We start from the raw sequence: 7,860 nt of genomic DNA on the forward strand, positions 1-7,860 counted from the left end.
AGGAACCTGGGCTGGCCACTTTTCTTTCCCAAGGAAAAGGACTGGTCTTTGTCTCCAGGGGCCTGTGGCCCTGACTGGCCGGACACCTCCAAAAATCCAAACGATCGAGGATGTGTCGCAGACCCAAGCTGCCCCCAGCTCAAACCTGTGCTGCCCTGACAGTCCCAAGTGAACCCTACAAACTGACATCAGGAACCTGGGCTGGCCACTTTTCTTTCCCAGGGAAAAGGACCAGTCTTTGTCTCCAGGGGCCTGTGGCCCTGAAGTGGCCGGACACCTCCAAAAATCCAAACGATCGAAGATGTGTCGCAGACCCAAGCTGCCCCCACCTCAAACCTGTGCTGCCCTGACAGTCCCAAGGGAACCCTACAAACTGACATCAGGAACCTGGGCTGACCTCTTTTCTTTCCAAAGGAAAAAAGCTGGTCTTTGCCTCCAGGGGCCTGTGGCCAGGAGTGGCCGGACACCTCCAAAAATCCAAACGATCGAAGATGTGTCGCAGACCCAAGCTGCCCCCACCTCAAACCTGTGCTGCCCTGACAGTCCCAAGGGAACCCTACAAACTGACATCAGGAACCTGGGCTGGCCACTTTTCTTTCCCAGGTAAAAGAACTGGTCTTTGTCTCCAGGGGCCTGTGGCCCTGAAGTGGCCAGACACCTCCAAAAATCCAAACGATCGAAGATGTGTCGCAGACCCAAGCTGCCCCCAGCTCAAACCTGTGCTGCCCTGACAGTCCCAAGGGAACCCTACAAACTGACATCAGGAACCTGGGCTGGCCACTTTTCTTTCCCAGGGAAAAGGACCAGTCTTTGTCTCCAGGGGCCTGTGGCCCTGAAGTGGCCAGACACCTCCAAAAATCCAAACGATCGAAGATGTGTCGCAGACCCAAGCTGCCCCCACCTCAAACCTGTGCTGCCCTGACAGTCCCAAGGGAACCCTACAAACTGACATCAGGAACCTGGTCTGGCCACTTTTCTTTCCCAGGGAAAAGGACCAGTCTTTGTTTCCAGGGGCCTGTGGCCCTGAGTGGCCGGACACCTCTAAAAATCCAAACGATCGAAGATGTGTCGCAGACCCAAGCTGCCCCCACCTCAAACCTGTGCTGCCCTGACAGTCCCAAGGGAACTCTACAAACTGACATCAGGAACCTGGGCTGGCCACTTTTCTTTCCCTGGGAAAAGGACTGGTCTGGGTCTCCAGGGGCCTGTGGCCCTGAGTGGCCGGACGCCTCCAAAAATCCAAACGATCGAAGATGTGTCGCAGACCCAAGCTGCCCCCAGCTCAAACCTGTGCTGCCCTGACAGTCCCAAGGGAACCCTACAAACTGACATCAGGAACCTGGGCTGGCCACTTTTCTTTCCCTGGGAAAAGGACCGGTCTGGGTCTCCAGGGGCCTGTGGCCCTGAGTGGCCGGACACCTCCAAAAATCCAAACGATCGAAGATGTGTCGCAGACCCAAGCTGCCCCCAGCTCAAACCTGTGCTGCCCTGACAGTCCCAAAGGAACCCTACAAACTGACATCAGGAACCTGGGCTGGCCACTTTTCTTTCCCAGGAAAAAAGGCTGATCTTTGCCTCCAGGGGCCTGTGGCCCTGAAGTGGCCGGACACCTCCAAAAATCCAAACGATCGAAGATGTGTCGCAGACCCAAGCTGCCCCCAGCTCAAACCTGTGCTGCCCTGACAGTCCCAAGGGAACCCTACAAACTGACATCAGGAACCTGGGCTGGCCACTTTTCTTTCCCCGGGAAAAAGGCTGATCTTTGCCTCTAGGGGCCTGTGGCCCTGAAGTGGCCGGACACCTCCAAAAATCCAAACGATCGAGGATGTGTCGCAGACCCAAGCTGCCCCCACCTCAAACCTGTGCTGCCCTGACAGTCCCAAGGGAACCCTACAAACTGACATCAGGAACCTGGGCTGGCCACTTTTCTTTCACAGGGAAAAAGGCTGATCTTTGCCTCCAGGGGCCTGTGGCCCTGAGTGGCCGGACACCTCCAAAAAATCCCAACAAGCCAGGATGTGCCCTCCACTGGCACCTTTCCAAAGCATTGCACTAGTGTCCAGTAATACTCTGCATTTCCAGTGGTTCAGCCTGTCTGACCCTCATCCTGACCCTTAAAATGCACTAAGGAATTCTAAAACAGCCCTTAGGTAGGTGTAACAATGCCCTAAAAGACACCAGACAAGTCCTAAGAAGCCTTCCAAAATCCCCTAAATATTCCTAATAGTCCTGCAAAAACACTCAAGGAAACCTGCTCAGCCTCCAAAGCCTTCCTGGTGCTCTCTAGCCCACAGATGTCATCCCTACCTTTCTCCAGGGGGTCCTGTTGTCCTCTGAGGGTTCTGTCGTTGTCCTGGTGTGACGGTCACTGCCTTGTCCCAGCGGGAGCGTTCCGGTGTGCTCTCGCTGTTAGGGTTGCTGTGTGGTGCTGCTGCTGGCAGGGCTGAAAAGGGAAAAGGCTCTTGTTAGGGGGGCTGCTTAGGTTGAGGTTAGGGCTGGGGGGAGAGGTGGTGCTCCTGTACCCTAACTTGCCTCCTAAGCTGTACCCTGTAGCCCTGATCTCCACTGCACTGTCCAGCCCTCAAGCCCTCGCCCTTTACCCCTCAACCCCTCCCTCTGCCCCCCAGCCCTCAGGCTCTGTGTGTCACCCTCGAGCCTCCCCTTTGCCCCTCAAGCCCCCTCTCAGCTGCCCCTCAGCTCCTGTGCGTCACCCTTAATCCCTCTCCTTTGCCCCTCAGCCCCCAGCTTCTCTGTGTCATGCTCCAGCTGCCCCTGCCCCCCTCAGCATCTCTCTGTCACCCACTGTCCCCTTTCCCCGTGCCTCCCTCAGCTCCCAGCCTCTGTCACCCTCAAGCCCCCACAGTGCCCCTCAGCCTCTATGTGCTGTGCCATGAAAAAACATAAAATTTCCCTAAAAACCCCTCATCTTCAAAATGTTCTAAAAGCCCCACAAAAACATAAAAATAGCCTCAGAATACCCTTAAAATACAAGAAAAATACCCTACTTTTAAAAAAACCCTAAAACACACCTAAATATCCCTAAAAAACCTTTAAGAAATCCCTCAATATTCCTAAAAGAGCTCTAAAAATACCCCAAAATACTTAAAATGCCCTGATAAGACCCTAAAAAAACCTAAAAGTTCCCTCAAAAGACCTAAAAATACCCTAGTCCTAAGAGTCCTCCACATACCCTCAATAGACCTAAAAAAGCCCCAAGAACACCCCAAAAAAACCCCAAAAACATTCTAATTAGTAGTAAGAAAGCCATGAAAATACCCTAAAAAAAATCTTTTAAAAGCCCTAAAAAAGCCCTAAAAGTATCCTAAATAGTCACAGAAAATTCCTAAAAAGCTCCTGTGAAAAAAACCCTAAAATATCTTTTTAAAGCCCTAAAAAACCCCTAAAAAAGTGCTCAGTCCCCAACCTCTACCAGTCACTCTCTAGCCAGCAAACATCATCCCTACCTTTTCATTAGGGTCACTGCCTGCAGCTGCTGGGAGGGTTCTGGGGCTGTCCCAGCAGTAGGGTTGCTGCCTGCAGCTGCTGTTGAGGAACACTGGTGTTCTAGGGGTGTGTTTAGGGTGAGCTTAGGGTTGGGGTGAGGGCTGCTGCTGTACCCTAACCCTTCCTGGTACCCCGTGCCCTGTCCTTTGTACCCCTAACCCTCAGGGTCAGCTCTCCACCTGTCAAGTCCCCCCCTTTTTGCCCCTCAGCCCGCAATGTCTGTGTGTCACCCCAAGGCCCCCGACACTGTCCTGTGGCCCCCTAACCTCCACCGTGCACTTTCCACCCTTGTAGGGGTGGTTTTAAGGGTGAGGTTAAGGGTGCTGTGAGGGCTGGTTCACCTGTCACCCTCAGGCACCCCCCCACTTTGTCCCTCAGGACAGCCCCTGCCTCTCAGCCTCCTTGTGTCACCCTCAGGTTCCCACCGCAGCCTCTCAGCGTCTCTCTGCCACCCTGGAGCCCCCCTTTTTGACTCCTAAAGACCCCTTCTGCCTCTCAGCTGCCCCCATCTTCTGTGTCACCCTCCAGCCCCCTCCCCTCAGCCCCAGGTGCCTTTGTGACACCGCGCGGCCCACAGACGCCGTCCCTGCCTGTTTTCTTTGGGTGTTGTCCTGCTGCGAGGGCCGCACTATCCCCACGAGTCCGGGCTCCCATGTCCTGCTGCAGGGAGTCACACCTGGGGCATGGGAGGAGTGAGGGATGGGGCAGGGGCGGGATGGGGAGGGGTGAAGGGAGGAGAGAGACTGGGGAAGGGGTGGGCTGGAAGGACAAGTAGGGGTGAGGGGTGGAGACGGGGACAGAGCAGAACAGGGCAGAGGGAAGAGGGACATTTGGAGGGGGCACTCCACATATCCCAGACCAAAGCTGCAGCAAAATACAATTTTAGTGGACAGGGCAAAGCCAAACACCACCTGCAAACTGACACCAGGAACCAGGGCTGGCCACTTTTCTTTCCCAGGAAAAAGGGCATGTCAGGGCCACAGACCCCTGGAGACAAAGATCAGCCTTTTTCCTTGGGAAAGAAAAGTGGCCAGCCCAGGTTCCTGATGTCAGTTTGTAGGGTTCCCTTGGGACTGTCAGGGCAGCACAGGTTTGAGGTGGGGGCAGCTTGGGTCTGCGACACATCTTCGATCGTTTGGATTTTTGGAGGTGTCCGGCCACTCAGGGCCACAGGACCCTGGAGGAAAAGATCAGCCTTTTTCCTTGGAAAGAAAAGTGGCCAGCCCAGGTTCCTGATGTCAGTTTATAGGGTTCCCTTGGGACTGTCGGGGCAGCACAGGTTTGAGGTGGGGGCAGCTTGGGTCTGCGACACATCCTCGATCGTTCGGAATTTTTGGAGGTGTCCGGCCACTGTGGGCCACAGGCCCCTGGAGACAAAGATCAGCTTTTTTCCTTTGGAAAGAAAAGTGGTCAGCCCAGGTTCTTAATGTCAGTTTGTAGGGTTCCCTTGGGACTGTCAGGGCAGCACAGGTTTGAGGTGGGGGCAGCTTGGGTCTGCGACACATCTTCGATCGTTTGGATTTTTGGAGGTGTCTGGCCACTCAGGGCCACAGGACCCTGGAGACAAAGACCGGCCCTTTTCCCTGGGAAAGAAAAGTGGCCAGCCCAGGTTCTTAATGTCAGTTTGTAGGGTTCCCTTGGGACTGTCAGGGCAGCACAGGTGTGAGGTGGGGGCAGCTTGGGTCTGTGACACATCTTCGATCGTTTGGATTTTTGGACGTAGCCGGCCACTGAGGACCACAGGCCCATGGAAACAAAGTTCAGCCTTTTTCCTTGGAAAGAAAAGTGGTCAGCCCAGGTTCCTGATGTCAGTTTGTAGGGGTCCCTTGGGACTGTCAGGGCAGCACAGGTTTGAGGTGGGAGCAGCTTGGGTCTGCGACACATGCTCGATCGTTCGGAATTTTTGGACGTAGCCCGCCACTGAGGGCCACAGGCCCCTGGAGACAAAGATCAGCTTTTTTCCTTTGGAAAGAAAAGTGGTCAGCCCAGGTTCTTAATGTCAGTTTGTAGGGTTCCCTTGGGACTGTCAGGGCAGCACAGGTTTGAGGTGAGGGTAGCTTGGGTCTGCGACACATCCTCGATCGTTTGGATTTTTGGAGGTGTCCAGCCACTCAGGGCCACAGGCCCCTGGAGACAAAGACCGGCCCTTTTCCCTGGGAAAGAAAAGTGGCCAGCCCAGGTTCCTGATGTCAGTTTGTAGGGTTCCCTTGGGACTGTCAGGTCAGCACAGGTTTGAGGTGGGGGCAGCTTAGGTCTGCGACACATTCTCGATCGTTCGGATTTTGGGACGCAGCCGGCCACTGAGGGCCTAACCCTAAACCCTAAACCCAAACCCTAACCCCTAACCCTACAAGATGGTGGCACCCCTGTGGTCACATGATGGGGAGTAAAATGGCAGCACCTGTGTGGTCATGTGACAGGGAGCAAGATGGTGGCGCCCATAGGGTCACGTGATGGGGAGCAAGGTGGCGGTGTCTACATGGTGGGGGTGATGTGGGTAGTGGGTATTGTAATGTGCCAGGTGGAGCACTAATTAGGGGTTGTATAGGTATATATAAAAAAGAAGAAAAACTATATGTCCGGTGCAGCAGTAGAAAGTTTCAGGCTCTCGGGGCGTAAATTCTTTTTTTTTTTTAATAATTATTTAAAGTTTGTTTTTTATTTTACTCCCAGGGAGCCTGAAAGTTTCTACTGCTGCTTTTTGAAAGCTAGAAAGGGAAACAAAGTTAGAAATTAAAAGATGGAAAGAAAGAAAAAGACAGACTTAAGAGAGGACTTAAGAGAGGACTTAAGAGAGCACTTAAGAGAGCACTTAAGAGAGCACTTAAGAGAGGACTTAAGAGAGCACTTAAGAGAGCACTTAAGAGAGGACTTAAGAGAGCACTTAAGAGACAACTTAAGAGACGACTTAAGAGACCACTTAAGAGACTACTTAAGAGACGAAAAGAAATAGGAAGAGAATGGCAAAGAGTAAAAAAATGAGAAGGGTTACAGTGAAAAAGAAAGAGGGTGAGAGTGAAAAAGAGGACAAAAGAATAGAGAAAAAAAAGAAGCTGGAGAGAAAAAGAAATAAAGAGTAAAAGCATCAACTAGAGAGACAAATAAATAGTTAGAAATAGTGAAACAGAGAAACAGAAGAAAAGACATACAGGGAAATAGAGAAGCAGAGAGAGAGAGAGTTAGAAACAGTGAGAAACAGAAACAAAGTTAGGGACGGACAGAAATCACATGACAGAAAGAAAACTAAGAGAAGAAGCAAAGGAAGAAATACAGTGGGAAAAAAAAAAAAATTACTAAACCACACCAAAAAAACACAGGAGCCAAAGGGGGAAGGGGAGGGAGCGGGGGGCATCATTAATAGGGTTGATTCAAATTTATTGAATATTTTTTTTTATTTCCACTCCAGCAAAACACATGGAAACGATGTATAAAAATGGGAACCCTACAAACTGACATCAGGAACCTGGGCTGGCCACTTTTCTTTCCCAGGGAAAAAGGACCGGTCTGTGTCTACAGGGGCCTGTGGCCCTGAGTGGCCAGACACCTCCAAAAATCCAAACGATCGAAGATGTGTCGCAGACCCAAGCTGCCCCCACCTCAAACCTGTGCTGCCCTGACAGTCCCAAGGGAACCCTACAAACTGACATCAGGAACCTGGGCTGGCCACTTTTCTTTCCCAGGGAAAAAGGCTGATCTTTGCCTCCAGGGGCCTGTGGCCCTGAAGTGGCCAGACACCTCCAAAAATCCAAACGATCGAAGATGTGTCGCAGACCCAAGCTGCCCCCAGCTCAAACCTGTGCTGCCCTGACAGTCCCAAGGGAACCCTACAAACTGACATCAGGAACCTGGGCTGGCCACTTTTCTTTCCCAGGAAAAAAGGCTGATCTTTGCCTACAGCGGCCTGTGGCCTTGAAGTGGCCGGACACCTCCAAAAATCCAAACGATCGAAGATGTGTCGCAGACCCAAGCTGCCCCCACCTCAAACCTGTGCTGCCCTGACAGTCCCAAGGGAACCCTACAAACTGACATCGGGAACCTGGGCTGGCCACTTTTCTTTCCCTGGGAAAAGGACCGGTCTGGGTCTCCAGGGGCCTGTGGCCCTGAAGTGGCCGGACACCTCCAAAAATCCAAACGATCGAAGATGTGTCGCAGACCCAAGCTGCCCCCACCTCAAACCTGTGCTGCCCTGACAGTCCCAAGGGAACCCTACAAACTGACATCAGGAACCTGGGCTGGCCACTTTTCTTTCCCAGGGAAAAGGACCAGTCTTTGTTTCCAGGGGCCTGTGGCCCTGAGTGGCCGGACACATCTAAAAATCCAAACGATCGAAGATGTGTCGCAGACCCAAGCTGCCCC

The sequence above is a fragment of the Vidua macroura genome, unplaced genomic scaffold, assembly GCF_024509145.1.
Source record: "Vidua macroura isolate BioBank_ID:100142 unplaced genomic scaffold, ASM2450914v1 whyUn_scaffold_128, whole genome shotgun sequence".
NCBI classification, from domain to species: domain Eukaryota; kingdom Metazoa; phylum Chordata; class Aves; order Passeriformes; family Viduidae; genus Vidua; species Vidua macroura.